Source organism: Papio anubis, chromosome 1 (assembly GCF_008728515.1).
Source record: "Papio anubis isolate 15944 chromosome 1, Panubis1.0, whole genome shotgun sequence".
NCBI lineage: Eukaryota > Metazoa > Chordata > Mammalia > Primates > Cercopithecidae > Papio > Papio anubis.
In genome coordinates, this window is record NC_044976.1 from 63,343,174 (window position 1) to 63,369,342 (window position 26,169).

The window sequence follows — 26,169 nt, forward strand, 5'->3', positions numbered from 1 at the left end:
ATGATGTCCCCCTCTGAGGCCAGTGAGCCCAAGGATGTTTTACTTTAAAATCCATTCAGTTTTACAGGAATATCAGATTGCTTTGGGCTGACTTACTAACCATGATAATGAGGCTTATTCTACTCCTGGGATTTAGTATACTGTATTAATAATTAAAACACCTTATGAGCAAATGCTATTCTGACAACCAAGCCTGGGGTGCTGGAAAGACCGCTGGATCAGAAAGCAGGACACTTGTATGCTGGATGAGCTCTTTTATAGATTTAAAAAAAACTTAGGGCAGTCTTTTTAATGTCTCTGCTCAGATATCTCCTTAGTTTGGATCACATTATTTTATGATGCCTATCAGCATCAAAATCCTGTGCATCTTTATTTTTTTAACTTTACTGTGTCCACGTATAAGTTATTGGCCACAAAATCATGTATGCATTTGACATATGGGATAACTGAAGTGTAAAGTTTAAATTACATTCCAAAAAGCAATAGGAAAATAAATTGTAGCTGAACAAGAATTGGCCAGGCACAGTGGCTGCTGCCGCTAATCCCAGCACTTTGGAAGGCCAAGGAAGGAGGATCACTTGAGGAGTTTAAGACTAGCCTGGGCAACATAGTGAGACTTCCTCTCTATAAAAAGTAAATGAATAAAAATTAGCCATGCACAATGGTGTGCAGCTATAGCTCCAACTACTTGGAAGCCGAGGTAGAAGGATTGCTTGACCTCAGGAGTTTGAGGCTGTAGTGAGCTATGATCGTGCCACTGCACCCCAGAATGGGCGACAGAGTGAGACCTCATTTCTTAAAAAAAAAAAAAAAAAAATAGAAGAAGAAATAAAATGAAATAAAAATAGAAAAGAATTAGATGTGACTTCTTCCCAAGTTCTAATTTTCTCTTATTCTGCTAGGAGAGTGATACATAGAAATTATATATTCTCAGAGGTCTATGGCATCCAACGCTTCAAGTCAATTCAGCAAATACTTATTCAGTACAAGTATGTGCCAAGCACCATGTTAGTTTTTGATAGCATGATGCATGATCAGTAACAATCAACTGATCAGCTACATGTATAGGGTACCATCCTAGGCCCTTGGCAGGGGTGGTCACTCTTCCTGTAGTGTGTAGAGGAAAAGGCAAGACATCCATCTGAAAAAAAGAGAATCAAGCGTCAAATGGCTGATACAGACATAAATGTCATAAGATTTCAGAGACAGGAAACATCACCGAAAATCCAGATAGACTTTATGGGGCTTGTGAAATATGAACTGAACCGTGAAGGACACTGAAAAATCAAAGAGGCAGAAAAGTATTAGGTCTATTTAACTGGCATTTATATCCTTCCCAGAATTGTTAAGATTAGGTTTATTTTTGTGTCTGAAACGCTTGTGTATTGTCTTCCCTCAATGTTAGGTACCACGACAGCAGAAACCATGTATAATACAATATTTATATTTGATTCAGCATGACAGATACTTATAGAGCATCTGCTATACATCAGACACTGTACTAAGTAAGCTTTTGAGGGGAGGGAAAGATCAAGAAGGAAAGAGAAAAGACTTGGAGATAAAACTCAGAAGTCAGATGAGGCCCTTTTGTTGCTGAAAGATCTGGGTAAACTTGGTTTGAACTCTCAACACATTGCCTGAACTATGGAAGTGTAAAGCCCTTTCAAGAGCGAGGTAACTTTTGGAGGGCCACTTCCGCCTCCTCATTCTACTCTGTTTTGCACCATGTTACAATGAAGGCACTCACACAAGGCTCCATGGGTTTGGCAGCCATCCCTGAAGATGTAGGTAGGTAGGAATCACAGCTCTGCTGCCCCGATGGCTGCTTTCTCCATTTTCCCTCTGCCCTCCCTCCTTTTGCCCTCGTGTTCTCCATCACCATTCATCTCATCTCCATTTTGCCGCTCAAAATTTCCAAAACCTCCCTGCAGTATGCACAGCAAGTTGACCCTCCTCTAACAGCTGGATCCTTGGTCTCAATTTTCTACCTCAAGTGTGTTCCAACCTATTTATTCGATTACACCTAATTTTCCAACTGATTTTTTCCAAGCCTAGATGCTTCTATTTTCAGGAAGAAATCTGGCACCAGCTGTAAAGCAATGGCAATATTTTCTCCACCTTGTTACAGAGAGATAAGTGCCCCGGTAACTCTAAGACAAACCCACAGGTCTATGAAGGGACAGAAGGAAAGTACAGGAAATGAGTCAGGAAGGGTTTTTTGGGCCTTTCTAAGTGATCTCTCTCTCTGTCCTGAATTCATACAGTATTTATTGCCTACATCACTCCTTGGAAATGTGTCCTTGAATGCCTTCTATTGCTGTTTGTCTTTCCTTCTGTTTGTGCTCTATCTCCCTGACCAGATTTTTTGCAGTTCCAGTACGGCAGGCTTTTCCCTTCATCCCTGGAACGCTCATGGCACCTGGCCCAGTGCCCCCTGGGTCAAATGGGCCTCACTGATTGGTGTGTTGAGTCTCAACCTATGGGAACTTTATGATTTGCCTAGTTTCACAGGACCTTCCCTAAATTTTCCTAAAAATGTCACATGGCAGGTGTTTTAATTAAAATACATTAAAATATCTCTAAGAATGCACTGAGTATTTAACCAATTTGCTTGAGATGGCTGGAGATGTCCACTCAAATTCCAGCAATGAGGAGCTGGAAAGGACTAATGTGTATTTAAGTACCCTTACTTCCCAGCCATCTGCTTTCATTCTCACAGTCACCTTTTGAGGTGAGATTAGGTGATTTGCCAGAGTTTACACTATTACAGGCAGGAACTGAAGTTTTAACAGGGCACACCTAGCTTCAAAGCTCCTGTTCTTTTCACTGTCTTACACCTCCAGGATATAACATCCCTTTAGAGATATTCAAATTCTCATCATCACTAAGAAGAGCAGTTATCCACTAGGATGCAAACTAAACAAACCGCCCCAACTCCCACAACTCCAGTTAGTGTCCTGGAGTTGGAAAAAGAAAATTGACTCCATGAACTTGAACAAGTGGCTTCACCTTTCTGAGCTTCCAGTTACTTACCTGTACATATACAATTCTACAGAGTTGAAGTCAACACTAAGTTAAATCTCACACACACACACACACACACACACACACACACACACACAAAACCAGGGAAGCAGTCTTTCTGTTGGCTGAAAAGAAGATCAATTGCATTCTTTGAAGATTTCAAGTGTTAAGTTAAAATCCTCCTTCCTTTTACAGAGTGTAAAATGGGAGCTGACACTCAGGTCTGACATTCAGATTAGTTGGGCAGGTGTCTTTTAATTGGGTTAACGCATTACATGATTTGGGAGGGGCATTAGCTGACTCACACAAGAGCAGATTAACCATTAACCCAACTCATGCAGCAGCAGCCACAGTCCAGGAGGTAAATTGGCACCACCATCTATATTCTTTGAAGCCCTTCTGCACAGTAACTACCATTGCCCCTCAAACAGGGCCCTTTCAGATTATTGCAGTCAGCCCAGGTAGGAGGTAAAAGGGTTGAAGGTGTGACCATTATAAAATACAAGGAAGTTCTTTGGGGGAGGGTTTGGGGGAATGGAACGATTCTCCCCAGTCCCTTAATGACACCAAGTCCTGCTGGCTTATGTCTCTAAGACCACAGGCTTGGCAGTGAATGAGAGCTGAGTTTTAGCTCTGCTTCATCCTAGTTGTGTGGCTGTGAGTAGTACATTACTACTTTAAATCTCAGGTTTTTAATCTGTAAAATGGAAGTGATAATATTTTCTGTCTTTTATTACGTGTACATTCAGAATTTTTATCTTAACACAAAGAACCAGAGTAACATTAATAATAGAAAATCCATATGGAAATATTCACAATCTGGTCAGTGAGAAATGGGAAAACAACTTCCCTGCCTTACTGCGCACCCACTGTTTGAGGAGCCAGAAGTAGAGGTGAAGGTGGAAGAAGGTCACCTTTTCCAGCTAAACCCCACTGCATAGCTATGTGCATTTTTATTCAAAGTCTCAATAACCAGAGGAAACAGTGAGAACTGAGAACCAAAATACTGTTATTGGCAAGCGTTTGGCTAAAGGGTCTGAGATGTGTAAGCACCAAGAAGGGAAAGGGACATCGAGCAACATATGAAAAAGAGGGCTGTAGGAACAAACACAGAGGAAATAAGTCCACAATAACCTACTTCCATCCAGAGCAAAATGACAGTGCACATACATTCATACTCTTAAGTATAGGCTACACTGCACACTGACTCTTACTATCTCACACATGGCCTATTGGAAAGATTCAATCCCCCTAAGGGCACTCGGCACAGGACCACGGTGGCATGGCAACAGACATAGACAAGCATGCTGTGACCCTGAAGCAACAGCACATGTTAGATAATAATCGTTCAGAAAAAAAGTCTTGTCCCAGAGCTGAGGTTACAAATTCCAAGTAAGCTATAAACATTCTTTTTGGAATTCCTTTAAAGGTATGGGTTAAAGTAAAATAAAAATCAACACCTAAAATCTCCTAAAGAACAAAATGGAGAAATAATGAACCTCTACCAAGAACCAATTATTTTAGGTTTCTCATTTGGATGGCTCTTCCACCAGATGGGTGGTGGGGTTACTTAAAAAGTAATGAGTCTACTGCAAGGGGAAGGAGTTGTTTGGTCCAGTGAGAAGGAACAGGCTTTCTATAAATAACTTTCCCTTCCCTGGACTCCATCCAAAATTAGAACCCATCAACCACAATTAACTACAATGCCCATCTTAGTTAATAATCCTGGATTTCAAGTAATACTACATATAAACTATAATTTTAAAGAAAAAAGTTCCAAAAGATATCAGTAGCTTTACTATACAGGCATATGACTTTTCTGAGAAATTAAATTTAAGAGTTTCCGTCTGAAGGACAGAAATTGTTAAGAGGTAACGAGCAGACCTCAGGCATCACATCATTTACCCTCCAATAATTAACTTCATTTCTCCCTAAATTCTTCTTATTGCACCTTAACTTCTCCAGCATCAAATCTTCTACTCTATAACCTCTTTTAAACACTTCCTTTAAACCTCAATTTCCTCATGTTTTCATTATTGGGCATAATATTTATGTAATTAAACCAGAAGGTAAAAATAAATAAAACTAAAGTAATTTGCTGTGTACAGCTGTATGGAAGTGAGAAAGGTGCTCTTACATAAACCCTCTCTGCCTTCCACAATGTGTATGTATCTGCTTCCTGGTGAGTCTGAGGTTGGGAGAACTGCATCTTACTTTTCCTCCCCTATATCCCCTAGTGGGCAATATTAAAACCCAAGGGAGAAGAGCTGGCAAAGTTGTCATATCCCAAGTGGTCAATCCCTCCTGAAATGAAGGTAGGTTCACTTGGTCTTTCCTATGCAGAAATGAATGTTCAAGAAATGAAATATTTTAAAAGCCATTGAAAATCCAACAAGCTCCAGCCTTGTTGAGGGAGAAAGGAATCAAGTCGCAGCATTCAGAAGCAGCCCTGGGTTCATCCTGATGAGGTCTCTCCCTCTTTCAGGGAGAGGTGGCTTTCCCTTGCTGGGAGGGAGGTGGAAGGAGGCATGACTTAGACATGGGTGGTGGTCTCCTTAGCAGGCTGGATACTGTTCATCTCCACAACGCAGTTCTTCCAGATCTATTTGCATCGTGTGCCCTCCCTTCAAAGGCCTGTGTGATATCCTCAAAAGTCCTGTAACACGTATCAGGGACTTTGAAGAAAGTAAAGATCAAGAAGGTAATGAGGAAGTCAGTGAAGATAATAAAAACGTAGGCTCCTAAATAGTAAGCAGCAGAAGGGAAGAGCAATCCGACTAGGAAGTTGGAGGTCTGGTTGCAGCAGCTGGCCACTGCCATCACAGCTGGGCCAGGGCCCTGGCTGAAGAGTTCAGCCACAATAAACCAGGGAATGAGGCCTTGCCCAATTTCAAAGAAGGCCACGAAGACCAAGATAGCACCAATACAGACAAAGCTTATCCCATTATACTCATCCTTTAATAACAAACAGTCATGAGGATGGAACAAAAAGCCATCCCTCCAAGGCCTATCATATGTAGAGTCCTTCTTCCTGCCCCTTCCACCAAAAATAGGGAAACTACAGTGAAGATAGTATTAACCACACCACACGGATGGTGACACAGATAGGCTGTTGAACACCTGCACCCTTGAAGATTCCTGTTGAGTAATAGAACACAGCATTGATTCCAGCTGAGAGAGCTGGAGCATGATGGAAATGATGATGGGCTGTCGGTAGCTGGATACTCTAAAGAGCTGCAGCATAGTGACTTGCTTTTCTTGTGCCATCCTTGCACTCTCATCTTTCATCTCCTGGATGTCTTGGGATACATCCTGGGTGCCCCACAACCATTGGAGGATCTCCTTAGCATTCTCCTCTTCTTTTCTGTTAATGAGCAAGAATCTGGTACTTTCAGGGCAAAATGGAAGGGCTGCACTTTATAGCATAGCAGGAGAGATGGGAAAGCCTAATAGCATGGGCCACAGCTCTTCAGACCCCAGGATGAATTTCAGACCAAAGATCTGGGTCACCAGAATTCCAACAACAATGCCCAGCTGGTTGAGAGTGCCAAAGACACCTCGCAGGGTAGTAGGCGAGATCTCTCCAATGTACGTGGGCACAAAACCTGTGCAGAGTCTGCAGAAGAGGCCAATAACCAAGTGGGCCAGGATCAGCATTTCAACCAACTCAGCTACTTTACACAATCGCATAAGGCAGCCGCCAGTGACAGCCAACAGATTAATGGTAAGCATTGAATTACGCCTGTCAAAGCTGTTGACAAAGAGTCCAGCGGAAGAGCAGCCAATCATACCACCAATGGAGAATATGGCCAAAGACAAGGACCAGAGGGACAAGCGCAACATCTCAGAGGGAGGGGTATTTGCCTTATCCTTCAAAGTGTTGACAAATTCCCTTACGATAGTCTCAGGAGCACTGATGATCCCAGTGTTATAGCCAAACTGGAAAGAGCCAATTGTAGCAATTGTGATGGCGAAGATCAGAGATGGAGTGGCCTTCTGTGTCCCCCATGGCCTTAATCTAATTCTTTTTTTTTTTTTTTTTTCGAGACAGAGTTTCACTCTTGTTGCTCAGGCTGCAGTGCAATGGTGTGATCTCAGCTCACTGCAACCTCTGTCTCCCGGGTTCAAGCAATTCTCCTGCCTCAGCCTCCCAAGTAGCTGGCATTACAGGTGTGCACCACCACACCCTGCTAATTTTTTGTATTTTTAGTAGAGATGGGGTTTCACGATGTTGGCCAGGCTGGTCTCGAACTCCTGACTTCAGGTGACTCACCCACCTCGGCCTCTCAAAGTGCTGGGATTACAGGTGTAAGCCACTGTGCCTGGCCCCTAATCTAATTCTTTTCAAGTCTTTAAGAAAGATCTAGGAGTGTGATTCCAGAGACACCTTTTTCAACAAATGAAACCTTCAAAATTTCCTTCTTGGCAGCAAGTTTTCTCCAGGTCCTCAGGAACGCTCTAAAACTCTTACCATTACAGCATCTCCTATTTTCTGTCTTCTAAAGTTGTTGTGAAGATTAAGTTAAATAATAAGCTGGGTGCAGTGGCTCATGTCTATAATCCCAGCACTTTGGAGGGCTGAGGCAAGAAGATCACGTGAGCCCAGGTGTTATTCAAGACCAGCCTGGGAAACATAGAGAGACCCTGTCTCTACAAAAAATAATTAGCCAGGCATGGTGTTGCATGACTGTAGTCCCAGCTACTTGGGAGGCTGAGGTGGGAGGCTTGAGCCCAGGAGGTCAAGGCTGCAGTGAGCCATGATTGTGCCACTGCCCTCCAGCCTGGGTGACAGAGTGAGACCCTGCCCAACTCCCCTCCCCCCCAAAAAAAGAATATAAAGCACTTAGTACCGTATCTGGCACATTGTAAGCTCTTTATAAAGTTGGTTATTATTTTATTATTAGCAGGGACCAAGGCCTTAACCTTGTAAGATGCAGGGAAATAACAAAAAGAAAGAAAGGCTCCCTGTTGCTGAAGAAGCCAATGCCACAGTCAGGTGCACAAGGTCTAGCACAATTTGGTTCCCAGCCAATCTTACCCTAAGGTTACCTGCACGCACTCCATGAAAACTTCCCTTAGTTCCTCAAGGTAGGCAGAATTCCTCCTTTAGTTTCCCAGAGTACTTTGCATGTACTTTCCTACTTCCCCTTATCACACTCCATTCTATTTTGCTTGCATATCTATTCACTCTACCCTACCTTATCCCAGGCTGTGAGTTTATGGACAGCAGGAACCAAGCAGTCATCCTTGTATTTGCAGCCATAGGCATTCTGTAAGTATTGGATGAGGATGAAGGATGGATGGATAGACAGATAGGAAACACAGGATAACTAGCGACTTGGTAAAGGATTAGGTCTGGGTACCCAGGGGACCAATTAAGACAGTCATTGCTTCACAAGCTTGACTAAGGCTGGATCTGAAAAGAAAAGCAGAGGACATGACATATGCAGAATTGTTTGCCTGGTGAGGGTAGTTAGGCAATCTACATGTGCCTCCAAGGGAAAAGCATGGCTAGTTGGTGACTGCTGACAGAGTTGGTATCAGGCAGAACACCTTGGCAACCAGAAGCCAAGGCAGGATGATGCCTCTAAGTTTTTGTGCAGCCTGCAAAGTTAATAGATTAGTCAATTAGGAGCAAGTCCTTTCAAGTGTGGTCAGTTTCAGGCAGACTTGTGGACAATGACTATTCTCTCTGTGATTGTGTTCACTGTAAACAATGATGCAAGATCTAAAGATAGAAAGGGGATATGAAACGTGGTTCTCACAGAAGATGGACTGTCTGGAAATAACATTTCCAAGTACCTAGAGTATAAAGTATTTTATAACATAGGGCAATATAGAGGGCGACGCTGTATCTTGACTTTTCAGAAACCATTCTTATTTTATTCATTTTGTTCAAAGCAATTGAGGATGATAATATTTATTGATTGATCACTTATTGTGTACCTCATACTTTTGTGTGTGTGTGTGAGATGGAGTCTTGCTCTCTTTCCCAGTCAGGAGTGCAGTGGCATGATCTCAGCTCACTGCAAGCTCCGCCTCCCGGGTTCATGCCATTCTCCTGCCTCAGCCTCCCGAGTAGCTGGGACTACAGGCACCCGCCACCACGCCTGGCTAATTTTTTGTATTTTTTAACAGAGACGGGGTTTCACCGTGTTAGCCAGGATGGTCTCGATCTCCTGACCTTGTGATCTGCCCACCTCGGCCTCCCAAAGTGCTGGGATTACAGGTGTGAACCACTGTGCCCAGCCTGTGTACCTCATACTTTTTAAGAAAGTGATATGGTAGAGTTGGCCTTCCCTGGTTCTTGAGAGTCAATTATGTGTGTGTTTTCACAAGCCTGCCTGCATTAGAAGATTTTACACTGGCATCTTAAATTCAGCCATGTCAGGAGTATTTACACCATGGAAACTGGCAAACACTAAAAAATCAGGGTTTTCAGTCCCATCCCTTCTGAGAGCTGCTTGTCAAACATTTACTGCACACTACTGATTTTACAATAAATGATCCTAATTAGCCCTTCCCATATTCCTACTTTACAGATGAGAAATTGAAGTTTGGAGATTAAATAACTCACTTATTACAAACTTTTTGGTGGCAAAGGCAGGATTAAAATTCAGACCATCTGTCTCCAAAGTTCATGCATTTAACCATTTAATTATTTGCAACACTTTATTTTTAAAAATAAGGGGGAAGGTCGGGCGCGGTGGCTCATCCCTGTAATCCCAGCACTTTGGGAGGTCGAGGCGGGCGGATCACGAGGTCAGGAGATCGAGACCATCCTGGCTAACACGGTGAAACCCCGTCTCTGTTAAAAAATACAAAAAATTACCTGGGCATGGTGGCGAGCGCCTGTAGTCCCAGCTACTCGGGAGGCTGAGGCAGGAGAATGGCATGAACTCAGGAAGCAGAGCTTGCAGTGAGCCGAGATCGCGCCACTGCACTCCAGCCTGGACGACAGAGCCAGACTCCATCTCAAAATAATAAATAAATAAATAAAGGGGAAAAAACCTACCTTATATCCTAATTTTAAGATTTCAAACCCTACTTAGGTCAGCAAAATGGCAGAGTAGGCAGCCCCAAGCTCCTGTCCCTCCATAGAAACTCAAAAAACAAGCAGAATCTGTAAGAATTAACTTTGTCAGACTCTGGAAAAAAGTCAGAGGCTTACAGCAACCAAATGGATGCTGAATTAAGAAAAATAAAAAATGGGCCAGTTGCAGTGGCTCACGCCTGTAATCCCAACATTTTGGGAGGTCAAGACAAGAGGATCTCTTTAGTCCAGGAGTTTCAGACTAGCCTGGGAAACACAGTGAGACCCTGTCTCTACAAAAAATAAAAAAATAAAAATTAGCCAGGCCTGGTGGTGCATGCCTGTAGTCCCAGCTACTGGGGAGGCTGAAGCGGGAGGATCTTTTGAGCCTGGGAAGTCAAGACTGCAGTTAACTATGATCTTGACACTGCACTGAAGCCTGGGTGACAGAGTGAGTCCCTAACTAAGATAAATATATATATATGTATATTATATATATACATGTATATATTATATATGTATATATGTGTATATATAATATATATATAATTAATATATATATAACATATATTAATATAGAGATAAGACTGGGCATGGTGGCTCACGCCTGTAATACCAGCACTTTGGGAGGCTGAGGTGGGCGGATCATGAGGTCAGGAGTTCGAGACCAGCCTGGCCAACATGGTGAAACTTCATCTCTACTAAAAATACAAAAAATTAGCCAGGCATTGTGGCACACTCCTGTAATCCTAACTACTCAGGAGGCTGAGACAGGAGGATTGCTTGAGACCAGGAGGCAGCGGTTGCAGTGAGCCAAAATCGTCCCACTGCACTCCAGCCTGGGTGACAAAGAGAGACTCCGTCTCGAAAATAAATAAATAAAGTAAACTCAAAAATGGTAGGAAAGTTTTGTGGCATTTTTATTTGCTCTTACTCCACACCTTACCTTGCAATGGTCCTGAAGACAGAAGCCCATACTGCCAGCATGTGAGTGTGGTCCCTGGTTCTAGAGGGAGCAAAGCAGACTTTATTCGTAAATTATTGTGTAGATCGGTTTTAAACTGTCTGAGGGTACATGAAGGACTGGCACAAAATACTCACCTCTGTGTAACTCTGAACTAACCCAGGTTGGAAAAGCAGCAGGCATTGCTTGAATCATCGTAAGGTAGAAGAACAAGGCCTGAGGCAAGAGGTCACAGTTGAGACATGTGATAAACCACCTAAGGCTTAGGCAAAAAATTTGAGGACAGAGTTTCTTTGGGAAGGTAGGACAAGCAGAAGCATCTGTGTATGCAGGGAATTTAGAAAGCCATGCATGGACCCAGGGCAAGATGCTTGTCAGAAAAGATGTGATAAAAACTTCAGCTTTCATCACAGTTGATTCCTAAGCTCAGTGCAAGCCTGGCTAAGTGTTGAAGGAGGGCCCCAGTACAGACCCAATAGGCAAAGACTGAGAAAAGTATTTTTGTTTGTTTGTTTGTTTCGTTTTTTAGCTCTTGACATTCAGGTAAAATTCTGTCAAAACACTCACTGAAGGCCAGCCGTGGTGGCTCACGCCTATAATCTCAATACTTTGGGAGGCTGAGGCAAGCAGATCACTTGAGGTCAGGAGCTCGAGGCCAGTCTGGACAACATGGTGAAACCCCATCTCTACTAAAAATACAAAAATTAGCTGGGCGTGGTGGCATGTGCCTGCAATCTTAGCTACACAGGAGGCTGAGGCAGAATTGCTTGAACCTGGGAGGTTGCAATGCGCTGACATCATGCCAGTTCACCTAGGCAACAGAGCAAAAACTATGTCTCGAAAACAAACAAACAAATAAACAGACAAAAAAAACCCACTCACTGAATACAAGCGAAGGCACAGAGACTTCAGCAACCACAGCGACCATGACAAAGAGAAGTCTCTGCAAACATAGGAAAAGTTACCAGAACAAGACTACCACAGGCCTCAACAATGAAAACAAAAACAACCACAATAAAGTAAAATAAAACAGTAAACCCCAAAGAAGGAGAAAAATCTTATTTTCAGAGTTGCTACAATATACTATTCAGAAGTCCAGTTTTCAAAAACAAACAAACAAAAAATCACAAGAAGGTACACAAAGAAACAGGAACATATACTTCAATAAAAGAAAATATGGGTCAGGCACGGTTGCTCATGCCTGTAATCCCAGCACTTTGGCAGGCAGAGACAGGCAGATTTCCTGAGCTCAGGAGTTCGAAACCAGCCTGGGCAACACGGTAAAACCCCATCTCTACTAAAATACAAAAAATTAGCCGAGAGTGCTGGCATGCGCCTGTAGTCCCAGCTACTTGGAAGGCTGAGGCAGGAGAATGGCTTGAACCTGGGAGGTGGGGAGGTTGCAGTGACCCGAGATTGCACCACTGCATTCCAGCCTCGGTGACAGAATGAGACTGTCTCAAAAAAAAAAAAAAAAAGAAAAGAAAAGAAAAGAAGCTGACAAAAACCATGCATGAGGAAGCCCAAATATTGAACCTATTAGACAAAAACTTTAAAACAATGGTCTTAAATATGTTCAAAGAGCTAAAGGAAAATGAAGACATAAAACTAAAGAAAATCAGGAAAATAGTGTATAAACAAAATGAGAATACCAATACAAAGATAGAAATTATGAAAAGGAACCAAACAGAAGTTTTGGAGCAGAAAAGTAGTAGAATAACTGAAATGAAAAAACCACTAGAGAGGTTTGTATTAGTTTGCTAGGGCTACCATAACAAAATTTAACAGACTGAGTGGCTTGAACAACAGAAATATATTTTCTCACAGTTCTGGAAGCTGGAAGTCCAAGATCAAGATGCTGGCGGGATTGGTTTCCTCTGTGGCCTCTTTCCTTGGCTTGTAGATTGCTGCTCTCTTGCTACCTCTTCACATGGTCGTACTTCTGTGCATGCACACTCTGATATCTCTTCTTCTTATACGGACACCAATCATATTGGATTAAGGCCCTAACCTAGCCATTTAAATCTAATCATCTCAAACTAAATAATTACATTTATTTTAATTTAATTAGTTTGATCACCAGGAATGCAGATGCCTGCATTCAAAACTGCTATTCAACATCCTACTGAAAATTCTAGCCAGAGCAAGTTGACAAAAAGCAGAAAGAAAGAGCATCCAAATGACAAAGAAAGAAGTAAAACTGTATCTCTATGACCAAAGAATCTACAAGAAACCTACTTGAGCTAATAAATGAATTCAGTAAAGTTGCAGGTTACAAGATCAACACACAAAAATCAGTTGCCTATACATCAGCAGTGGATATTTGAAAAGGAAATAAAGCAATTCTATTTGCATTACAATAGCATCAAAAAGTATAAGATACTTAGGAATACATTTATCCAAGGAAGTGGAATATTATACACTGAAAACTATAAAAACATTGCTGAAAGAGATTAATGAAGATATAAATAAATGAAAAGATATCCACATTCATAAATTGGAAGACTTAGTATTTGTTAAGATGACAATACCCAAAACAATGTACAGATTCGACACAATCCCTATAAAAATCCCAATAGCTTTTTTGCATAATGGAAAAAGCCTATCCTCACATTCATATGCGATTGTGGCCCAACACGTTGGCTTACACCTATAAGCCCAGCAGTTTGGGAGGCCAAGGGCGGGTGGATCACCAGAGGTCAGGAGTTTGAGACCAGCCTGACCAACATCGTGAAACCCCATCACTACTAAAAATACAAAAGTTAGCTGAACGTGGTGGCTCACGCCTGTAGTCCAAGCTACTCAGGAGGCTGAGGCATGAGAATCACTTGAACCCGGGAGGCGGAGGTTGCAGAGAGCCAAGATTGTGCCACTGTACTCCAGCCTGGGCAACAGAGTGAGACTCAGTCTCAAAAAAATAAAAAATAAAAAATGCATATGGGATTGCAAGGGACCTGAAATAGCCAAAACAATCTTGGAAAAAAAGTCAAGGCTGGAGGACTCACATTTCTGATTTCAAAATTGACGAAACTACAGAAATCAAAACAGTATGACACTGGCATAAGAATAGACACAGAGACCAGTGGAATATAATTGGATGTCCAGAAATAAACCCTGTCATTTATAGCCAATTGATTTTTGACAAGGGTACCAAATCCATTCCATGGGGGAATGTATAGTCTCTTCAAAAGATGGTGCTAGCACAACTGGATTTCCACATGGAAAAAAATGAAGTTGGGCCCCTACCTCACACCATATACAAAATTTAACTCAAAATGGATCAATGATCTAAATATAAAAGCAAAAACCATAAAACTCTTAGAAGAAAACATAGGGGTAAATCTTGGTGACCTTGGATTTGGCAATGGATTCCAAGATATGATACCAAAGTACGAGCAACAACAACAATAAATAAATAAATAAGACTTCATCAAAATTATTAAAAAACTTTAATATAAACTGAGTACAACAATAATGCAAAAAGAACACTGAATAAAAGTTCTTAACAGCATTGGCAGACCATATTTTTTGTCCAGCAAAGGCTATTATTAATAAAGTGAGAAGGCAACCCACAAAATGAAGAAGATATTCACAAATCGCATATTTGATGAGGATTGACTATCCAAAATATGTAAGGAACTCCTACAACTAAACAACAGAAAGACAACTCAATTTAAAGACAGGCAAAGCACTTGAAAAGACATTTTTTGAATAGATATTACAACTCCCAATGAGCACATAAAAAATGCTTGACATCATTAGTCATTAGGAAAATGCAACTCAAAACTGTAATTAGATAAGTACTTCACACCTACAATGATGGCTTCAAAACAAACACATATAACAAGTGACGGCAAAGATGTGGAGAAATTGGAACCCTCATACACTTTTGGTGAGAACACAAAATGCTGCGGTCCCTATGGAAAACAGTTCAAAAAGTAAAACATAGAATTACCATATGACCCAGGAATTTCATTCTTACACACTCAAAAGAACTGAAAAGAGAGATTCAAAATGCTAATATTCATTGCAGCATTATTCAACAGCCAAAAGGTGAAGCAATCCAATTCTATCAACAGATGAACGAACAAAATGTGGCATATGGACATTATATTTCCCAGCCATAAATAGGAATGAAGTTCTGATATATGCTACAATGTGGATATATCCTGAACATTATGCTAAGTAAAATAAGCCAGACACCAAAGGACAAATATTGTATAATTCCACTTATATACAATATATATCTAGAATAGGTAAATTCATAGAGACAAAAAGTAGACTAGAGTTTACCAGGGACTGAAAGGAGAGGGGAATGAAGAGTTATTGCTTAATGAGTACAGAGTTTTTGTTTGAGGTCATGGAAATATTTAGAAATAGGTAATGTTGCTGGTTGCACAACATTGTGAATGTAACTAATGCCACTAAAATATACACTTAAAAGTGGTTAAAAGGGGCTGGGCACAGTGGCTCATGCCTGTAATCCCAGCACTTTGGGAGGCTGAGGCAAGCGGATCACTTGAGGTCAGGAGTTCAAGACCAGCCTGGCCAACGTGGTGAAACCCCTGTTTCTACTAAAAATACAAAAATTAGCTGGGCATGGTGGCACACGCCTGTAATCCCAGCTACTCAGGGGGCTGAGGCAGGAGAATTGCTTGAACCCGGGAGGTGGAGGTTGCAGTGAGCCAAGATCACGCCACTATATTCCAGCCTGGGTGACAGAGTAAGACCCTGTCTCATTAAAAAAAAAAAAAGATTGGTTAAAATGGCATATTTTGTGTTATATATATATTTTTACCACAATTTTAAAACTCTGTTCATGTCTGTTAATCCCCACCTAATTTTCCAACATCTTCCTATCTACCTCCTTTGAGCCTAATTTTACTCACTTCTCTCCCAGTTCTCAAAGTCTTTCTCCTACATGATCCTTGGTAACAACTGTGGAGAGAGGTGCAGCAGCCCACACTGTGCGCTTGCCAAATGTCACCATGTTGACAAAAACTATACAAAATAGGGCATTAGGAAAAAAGAAACCTTTAATATAAACTGAGTACAACAATATGTACAAACAGAACATTGAATAAAAGTTCTTGAAAGCACAGGCAAACCATATTTGCTAGCTTTAGAGATTTGTGTAGGGGGATGAGTGTTCTCCTGAATCACCTCCCTAAATGGTTCAAGAAACAAAGGTGTGGCATTCCAACTTTGTGAAGCTGACTGTTACCCAGGTGTCAGGCCACAAAGACTGAGTCTCTTAAAAAGATTTAGGCCCTGCGCGATGGCTCATGCCTGTAATCCCAGCACTTGGGGGGGGCCAAGGCGGGCAGATCACAAGGTCAGGAGATCGAGACCATCCTGGCTAACACGGTGAAACCCCGTCTCTACTAAAAATACAAAAAATTAGCCGGGCATGGTGGCGGGCACCTGTAGTCCCAGCTGGGACTATCCCAAGTAGCTGGGATTACAGGCGCCCACCATCACGCCTGGCTAATTTTTGTATTTTTTAGTAAAGATGGGGTTTTGCCATGTTGGCCAGGCTGGTCTTGAACTCCTGGCCTCAGGTGATCCACCCACTTCGGCCTCTCAAAGTGCTGGGATTACAGGCATGTGCCACTGCACCTAGCACCTTATTTTTTTGAGACAAGGTCTCTCTCTCTGGTGTCCAGGCTGGAGTGCAGTGGTGTAATCACAGTTTACTACAGCCTCAACCTCCTAGGCTCAGATGATCCTCCCACCTCAGCCTTCCAAGTAGCTGGGACTACAGGCACACACCACTACACCCAGCTAATTTTTGTATTTTTTGTAGAGACAGGTTTTGGCCATGTTGCCCAGGTCTCAAACTCTTGGGCTCAAGTAATCTGCCTTCCTTGGCCTTCCAAAGTGCTGGGATTGTAGTCATGAGCCACTGCACCTGACCTGTAGCCATTTTATATTGTACACAAACTTTCATCAAATAAACATTAAGTCATTTGAGAGTAGTGGCAATGTTGTGCACTCTTGCAGCCCCCAGAGCCTGATGCAGTCACACATGTAATGAGCCCTGAAGAAACATATCTTAGTTTTATGTGGCTATGAACAAAATACCTGAGATTGGATAATTTATAAAGAACAGAGATTTATTTCATACAGTTCTGGAGGCTGGGATATCAGTGTCGAGGGCTCTTCTGCTGCATCCTACCATGACAGAAAGTGGAAGGGCAAGACAGCATGCATAAGAGATGGAAAGCACAGTCTCAGCCCTTTTACAATCAGTATTAATCTATTCTTGAGGGCGGAGCTCTCTTGACCTAAACACCTCTGATTAGGCTCCATTTCCCAACACTGCTGCATTCAGGATTACATTTTCAACACACGCTTTTTGGGGCACACATTCAAACCACAACAGAACACATTTTAATTGAATGGCCAAGAAGTGACTTGGAGCCCAGGATAAAGCACTGGATTTGTCATTAAAAGACTGAGGTTCTAGTCTTGGTTTTCATATGGGTGCGCTTTGTGCCACTGGACAAGAAACTTCAAGGCAACTCTCATAATCAGTCTCTAAATTAGGCTAATAGGGCAGCCTTACCCACTTTCAGGAAGAATTACAATAAGAGTTAATGTGACACTATACATGTGAAAGTATTTGGCAATTCCTAAACTGCAAAAAATAAAAATAAATTAAAAATTAAGAAATACCCAGAATCCATCAGGATTGTATCTTGAATCTATGTAAGCAACCAAATTCTCCTAGTGTTGTCTTTATTTTAGGCTGTTGGTAAATGTTCCATAATTCTGGTCCTATAAAAAGGCATAATAAAGGAAAACAAAACCTGTTGGCTGCTAATCATTTACAATCAGATCATTGACTCAACCAATTAACCAATTACACTTAAAGCCCATTTGAAACCTACTGCCAGGATTAGGAGATTGATAGATTTTTAGCACAAAGGCGTATGCTCAAAACTCCCATTAGCAGTAATGGGAACTATGCCCGTTAGGTCCATCGAGAGATGAGAGTTGAATGTGATCTATAATCTATCTTGCTTAATGTCATCAGTTTCCCTATAGCCCCTTCAAACAACCAGACGCCAGTGAAATGCCCTAAATGGAACTAATAGCATTGAATTAGGAGAATATTAACAGTCTATTTCAGTGAGGCTTTCCAACACAGTAAGTCTGTAGGTATTTCAAATCTTGACATGCCTGTGCATGTTTTTTGTTTGTTCGTTTATTTAAGGAGGAAGGTAATTCTTTAATAATGAGAAAATACTAAAAGAGGATAATTTATATGACTATCTCAGACAAACTATTTCCCCTAATACTTGAGCTTTTTGTTATATAAAAAGTGATCAGTTGAGCCTTATACAGATTACAAAATCATTCACATTGCCTTTAGTTTACAAGAAATGAAGAAACCAAAAGAAAAGGGAAATTGGCCTTTTGTTTTGTTTTTGAAACGGGGTCTCTCTCTGTCACTCAGGCTGGAGTGCAGTGGCATGATCATGGCTCACTGCAGCCTCAAACTCCCTACTCTCAGGTGATCCTCCCACCTCAGCCTCCTGAGTAGCTGGGACTATAGCTGTGCGCCACCCCAGCCAGCTAATTTTTATATTTTTTGTGGAGATGGGGTTTTGCCATATTGTCTAGGCTGGTCTTGAACTCCTTGGCTCAAGCAATCCACCCACCCATTTTGGCCATTGAAAGTGCTGGGATTATAGGCCTGAGCCACTGTGCCTGGCTGACATTGGGCTCTTTTTTTTTTTCTTTCCTTCAAAATAATCATTGAAGATACTCTTTAGACAGTCACAAAACATAATGCTTGGTTAAAATTTTCCCAACCACATAAGCAAGAAATATAATTTCTCCCTTACTCTTACCCCACATGCATTATCAACTCCTGTCACATCATCTTTTAAATACTTGATATCTGCCCTTTTCCTTCTAGTGCCATCATGCCCACCCTAGTTAAGGCTCCTTTAAAGCAGACTCAGACTGAGCCAATGACTTTCTAGTTGCTCTTCTTTAAATCTCTTGACACTTCAATCCATTTTGCACATTCTGTAATGCATAGAATGTAAAATTTTTGAGAGCAAGAACTATGTCCTATATTTCCCCATATTATAGATACAGTGATATTTCCTGAATTAAAAATCTAGACACATAATCTGACAATTACATTTATAGAGAAAAAGAAACAAATCTACAATTGGACTTTTCCTTCCACATTTGTGGTTATTGTATCGAACAGATGCATTCTAACAAAATGCATTCTGCATCATATAAACACAATACACATCGGTTGATTGATGGGTTAATTGCTTAGTCTGTTTAGAACGGAGATTGTAAACTTATAAAGATCAAATATGGCCCACAGTGATTTTTTCCCAGCACATTAAAACATTTTTTAAATTGTTTGCCAACACTTAAAAATTGCTGATTTCACATAAAAATCAGGCTACGCTTGAGAAATCTGAAGAACACTGGATTTTTAGACATCAGCTCAAGCTAAAGCTCACCTAAGATGGGAAAATCTAACAAAGCTGCAAACCCTAAAAGGGCTGCACTTCCAGTGCAGTGATGAACAGGAAAGAAATCTGCTGCACAGAAAGGAGCAAGGAAACTTTCCCATCTGTACCTTGGCATTTGGTAAAGGAAATATGTATATTTCCTCTTTCAATAATTTATATCCAAAGTTGATACTCTCATACACATGGGTTTGCAGGTCAATTCACCCACTTACGTAGTTAAAAACAAAAACAAACAAAAAACCAAGAGAGAGAGATTAATTTGGTCCTGGGTAAGTCGTTAACCCCAGGCAACTAGTAAAAGTAAACAGAAATAATCTCTGAATGAATGTAACATCAATCTATGCCTCAAGTAGTTTCTACAGATAAAATCCAAGGAATATAAACTCAGAGTCAAAATCCACAAAACATAAAAGTAAACGGCACAATGGGTAAAAACTAGACGGAAGAGATGGTAAAAATCGTACCTGCAGTCTTCAAATGTAGAATGACAAGACATAGAATATAAAATAAGAATGTTTAATATTAACTCACATGGCAAATATTATTTGAATACCTTCTATTTGCCAGGTATTGTTCTAAGCTTTAAGGATAAAGTGGCTAACAAAATAAACACCCTTGCTTTAAAGAAGGTTACATTTTAAGAAGGGGAGACAAATTACTTAATAAAAGATGTAGGATGGTAGGTGGTTTAAAAAAATCTAGAAGAGAGATATGGAGTATTATGATATAGGATATTTCACTGTCCTTAGAGCCACACGGGGATTAGCTTTGGGTATGAGAGATAACCTAGAAGTCCTGGACTTTTTGTGTGACTGACATAAACAAGGACAACAGCATAATGGGTTTATAATGGTTGCAGAGAGTGGTGGTATGAGTGTGGGAGTGTGGGGCTGTGGGGGGTTGTTGTGGGGAAGAGTCTCTTCTCCAGAACATAGAGTCCTGGGCCTCCCTTTTCATTCTTGACAATGCTTATGTGAGGGATAGAGAAGGAATGTTCTTCTCCAAGGCACAGGTTACCCCAGGGATCCCTCTTGTTTCCTGCTGATGGAAGCCCAGAGCCATGAGAGAGCCATGGGGGGCGGGTCTTTTCCATGCTATTCTAGTGATAGTGAATAAGTCTCACGAGATCTGATGGTTTTAAAAATGGGAGTTTCCTTGCACAAGCTCTGTTTTTGCCTGCTGCCATCCATGTAAGATGTGACTTGTTCCTCCTTGCCTTCCACCATGATTGTGATGCCTTCCCAGCCATGTGGAACTTTGAGACCAAATAAAACCTCTTCCTTTTGTAAATTGCCCAGTTTCTGGTATGTCTTTATCAGCCACATGAAAATGGACTAATAGAGAGGTTTAGGACCATACTTAACAATAACTACAGCACTTAAGTGTGATGAACATGGTAGTACATTTGACTGATTTTTCTGCGGTTTTCATTTCAATCCTCTTTTGGGATATTTCCCTTGTAAATCTTCCTATCCTTTGTTTTCTCTCCTCAGGAATGATTTTTGGGGTCCACAGAAGACAGCGTCCTTCACTGGGTTAAGTGATGAGATCTAATTTCATCATGACCTTGAAGGTTCCATAAATCACTTTCTCTTGTTGCTACGTGAACAAAGTCCAAACCTTCTCATTATGACATAATAGGCTGTTTATTTGCCTTATGTCACTGCCCTCCTTCTCAGCTCTACTCTCAGTGCAAGCACATAAGATAACTCACATGTGTTCATTTATTTGAACACATACCCAGGCACCTTGTTTCCGTATAGGACATTCCCTTTGGCTCTTTCTCTGGCTTTCTCATCCTTCTTCAGTACTCCCCATTAACTTCCTCTCACCTCTCAATCTGTTAGTTTCAAGAAAGTCAGGTTGGGCGCAAAGGCTCACGGCTGTAATCCCAGCACACTGGGAGGCCAAAGTGGGAGGCTTGAGCCCAGGAGCTCGAGACCAGCCCGGGCAACACAGGGAGACTCCACCTCTACAATAGAAAATTTTAAAATTAACTGGGTGTGGTGGCACATGCCTGTGGTCCCAGCTTCTTGGGAGACTGAAGCAGGAGGATCACTTAAGCTAGGGAGGTCAAGGCTGCAGTGAGCCATGATCACACCATTGCACTCCAGCCTGGGCACCAGAGTAATACCTTCTCTTTAAAAAAGAAAAAAAATAAAGTCTACTGGTCCTTCAAGACCCTCCCCAAACTGGGCGGGCACCTGGCTGCCCAAAGCTTTCTCTAACCGTATCTATGGCACCTTGAACTACAGTGTATTTTTTTCAGGTCTGTGCTATAATGTATTCATCTCTATATTCTGGCATGCCTGGCATGTGATGGGCACTCAAGCAATTTTTGGTAAATAAACATTATAGAAAGTCTGGGAAAATACTGGGGGTTAGGGGGAGAGAATCATGTCTTTTTTTTTTTTTTTTTTTTTAAGATAGAGTCTCACTCTGTCACCGGGCTGGAGTGCAATAGTGCGATCTTGGCTCACTGCAACCTCTGTCTCCCTGGTTCAAGCAATTCTCCTGCCTCAGCCTCCCGAGTAGCTGGGATAACAGGCACGTGTCACCACGCCCAGCTAATTTTTGTATTTTCAGTAGAGACGGGTTTCACCATGTTGGCCAGGAGGGTCTTGATCTCCTGACCTCGTGATCTGCCCACCTCGGCCATCATAAGTCTTAAAAGATCACTGTAGGGCAATCCTTATTCCTGAACCCAGCAATACCACTTCCAGGAAATCTACCTATGCAAATAATTGAGAATGTGTTCAGATGTAGTTACAGCTGGGCAAGATGAGTCCTGCCTGTAATCCCAGATACTTGGGAGGCTGAGGTGGGAGGATCACCTGAGTCCGGGAGGTCAAGGCTGCAGTAAGCCATGATTGTGCCACTACACTACAGCCTGGGTGAGAGAGACCCCATCTCTTTAAAAAAAAAAAAAAAAAAAAAAGAATAAAAGAAAAAAAATAACTACAAAGCTGCACACTCCAGTCCTGTTTAAACAGCAATACTTCCAGACACAATTTTTAAGTTCTTCAATCGGGCTTTGGTTAAATACATGTACAATGGAATACAAAGTAGTGATTTTAAAACATGTATGGAAAATATTTTTCCATGATATTTGATTCAAATGAAAAAGGTGACAAAGCATTGTGCTCGATGTGATTACATATAATGCTGTACATCAGATTAACAGTGGTTTTCTGGGTGGTGGGATTTCCATTTATTTTCTGATTCTGAAAAAAAATCTGATTTTTCTGCAATGCATAATAATAATTTTTGTGATTTTTAAACAGGAGGTTTTTTTGGGGGGTTGGATTTTTGTTTTGTTTTGTTTTTGAGATGGCGTCCCACTCTGTGGCCCAGGCTGGAGTGCGGTGGCGCCATGGAAGTTTGTTTCTAAAGGGTCCTTTCCTTTGGAGCTCCAACTCTACTAAGAGGCCATTCATATTCCCAACATTCCAGGGTGCCTAAGGGAAAGACCTGGCCAGTTATTTCAGCCTCAATTCACAAAATGGGGCCTTGGGAGGGGAAAAACAGCTGCTCTAGTTGGGCAGTGATTATTAAAACCCCCCGAAAATGGAGTGAATAATTTCCAAGATCTCATCATGTTAGAAAACTTTCATTCGCCGATTTCACTTTTCAAGTGAATCCTAAAGCCTATTTCCTTAATCTTCACAGTTTTGGACATTCCACAGCCCAACCCATGCGTTTCTCACTGGGCTGCAGTGATTCCCCTTGTTACCAAAAGGGGCCCAGTTCCCGCCAGCAGAGGCCTCCTGCGGAGCTGGCCGAGGGACTCCGGGCTGGGTCCCCCCTCCTTGTGCGCTGGCTGAGGGCGAGTTCAGTGACTGATTTCCGCTGTCCCGGAGGTCCCCGCCCACGCCACTGCCAAGGCTAGGAGGAAGTCACGTTCAGGCCTCAGAGCCGGTCTGAATCTTCCAGGAGAAAAAGAGGGGGTGCATGTGTGTGTGTGTGTATGTGTGGTAGTGTGTGTGTTGTATGTCTAAGAGGTAGCAAGTGTGTGTGCGTGTTATGTGTTTTTGAGAGGCAGCAAGTGTGAGTGTGTGTATGTGTGAGAGGTAGAAAGTGTGTGTGTAGGAGGTATGTGTGCTTGAGGGGCAGCAAGTGTGTGAGTGTGTGTGTGTGTGGTATGTGTGCTTGAGGGGCAGCAAGTGTATGAGTGTGAGTGTGTGGTATGTGTGTTTGAGGGGCAGCAAGTGTGTGTGAGTGTGTGGTATGTGTGTTTGAAGGGTAGCAGGAACCCTTGCTTGGTGTCTGTCAGTAACTAGATGGTGATGCAGGTAAGTGATTTTCCCGTTGAGTGGATTAAATTCCTAGTCTGTCAGAGAGGGTGTTGACCTAGAATGACTGCGCAGGTCTCCTGTCCAGTGTTAAGGAGCGTGAGTGCCCTGATGTCCCCAGGAATGCTGCAAAAAGAGCGAAATGGCATATATCAGGCGTCCCCGAGATGCTGGCATCTATGTTAACACTATCTTATTTCATCTTCCAACTACTCCTTATGATAGGTGCCCCTGATCCCAATACAAGATTGAAAATAGAGGCTCAGAGTCTGCGGAATGCTTTCCAATATGCATACACACACACACACACACGTATATATGTATGTTTGTGTGTATATATGTGTGTATATATACACATATGTGTGTGTGTATGTATATACTTTACAGCCCATTTGGGCAAATGAGTGAGCCCCAGCCAGAAGCAAGTGCCCCCTCTGCCCCTGGGCAGTGGGCTTCGGGACGGCCACGCACCCATCTCATGTGTTACCTGCTCGCTGCTCTCTAGAGTCAAAGCCATTTAGTGGCTGATCCAAGAGAAGTATGAGCTAGTGGCATGTCGAGACAAACCTGGATTTGATTCGCAGCTCTGCCTTCTGTTTGACTACAAGCAAGTAACAAACTTTTGGAGCCTGTTTCCTCACTTCTTTTTTTTTTTTTTTTTTTTTTGAGACGGGGTCTCGCTCTGTCGCCCAGGCTGGAGTGCAGTGGCCGGATCTCAGCTCACTGCAAGCTCCGCCTCCCGGGTTCATGCCATTCTCCTGCCTCAGCCTCCCGAGTAGCTGGGTCTACAGGCGCCCGCCACCTCGCCCGGCTAGGTTTTTTTTTTGTATTTTTTAGTAGAGACGGGGTTTCACCGTGTTAGCCAGGATGGTCTCGATCTCCTGACCTCGTGATCCGCCCGTCTCGGCCTCCCAAAGTGCTGGGATTACAGGCTTGAGCCACCGCACCCGGCCGTTTCCTCACTTCTAAGTGACGCTAATAATAGTATGTACGTCACAAGGATAGTGACATAAGTGATGACTGGGACCAAACTTGGATCACCAAGCCTGCACCCAGGGAGCGCTCAGTAACGCAGCGCTGAGGAGTAGGCCGCCCCAGAGGGCTTCCAGGTTTGAGTGCAGGCTCCCGCGGAGCCGGCTGGATGCGTCACCATCCGAAAGTGCGAGCCTGGCCGGCGGCGGCGCAGGCGGGGGTACCGCGCTGCTGGAAGCCCGGGAGCTCTTCCCGCAAGCGCGAGCCCGGACTTCCCGACCGCGATCGATGTGGCCAGTCTGCGCCTGCCGCAGTTCCCGCTCGCACCCCGGCCGCTCGCAGAGTCCCGGGACAGCGCCGTGGCGGGCGGGCGGTCTCTGCCCCCTGGGGCGGACGCACGCACGCGCTGCTCCTTCCAGGTCCCGGCGGGGAAACGATGCTTTCTTGGCCCGGGCTTGTGGCCAGCGGGAACTCGGCTGTCCGACCGCGCCGTCGCGCCTCGCACGGCGTGAGACAATCTAGCATTTTTTTTTTTTTTTTTTTTTTTACAGAAAAGCCTTGGCACCGTAGCAGCCTCCCCCGCTTCTTCTCCACTAGGACGCCCGCCTGACTAACCCCATTGCACAATTCCTACCGTGGAACTGCCGCGTGACTCGGCGGGAGCCCAAAAGTTTCCCAGGTTTCCCTAGCCTAGAAAAGCGTGGGTGGGTGTCCTGCCCTGACCCCAGGCACCCTTTAAGTTGTATTTCTTCGGGTAACTGGGGTGCCCTTTAAAGTGTAGACATAGACCTTTATTTTGAAAGAAAGAAAATCTCAGGAGCTCGCTGGCCCCCCAGGTCTAGGTTGGCGCCGGGTGACTGCAACGAAACGCGTTTCTTTTCCCATGTACATTTTCAGACGGTAAAAGTGTTTCGATCTGTTTGGGGAAGAAGTCAGGCGCTGGTTTTAAAGGAGGAAGGGGAGTGATGCTTAAAAGCAGAGACACAATCTGGAGCGCTCCAAGAATCATAGTGTTTATTAACAATGATTGTGCTTAGTAGACACTGCGAAAATATCAAACAAATGAATATTTGGAGGAGGGATTTAAATGGGTGTCTACAGGCCAACGCTTTCATTCTGCAGAGAGAAAACCTAGGGGTTAAGTGATTTGCCTAAAGTCACCTGGCCAATTAATGTGGAAGGCAGGAATGGAATCTGTCTCGTTTTAACTCCAAATTTTCGTTATGAGAAGGGTGCGTTTTCCTCTCTTTATGGGAAAAAAAAAAAAACAAAAAACAAAGAAACAAAAAAAAAAACCTTCTGCAGTAATCTCTGTAAAGCCTTACTCCACTCCCTCTGTCTACGCATCTAAAGCAAACATACAAAACACAAAAG

At 42.7% G+C, this 26,169-nt stretch overlaps 1 protein-coding gene and 1 pseudogene across 1 annotated transcript in view; both read right to left on the reverse strand.

The window, feature by feature from the left end:
• The window catches only part of JAK1 (Janus kinase 1), a 237,341-nt gene that overhangs the window by 145,951 nt on the left and 65,221 nt on the right, over positions 1–26,169 (reverse strand). The gene's annotated exons all lie outside the window — the stretch shown is intronic.
• LOC103885777 lies at positions 867–7,111 on the reverse strand (annotated as a pseudogene).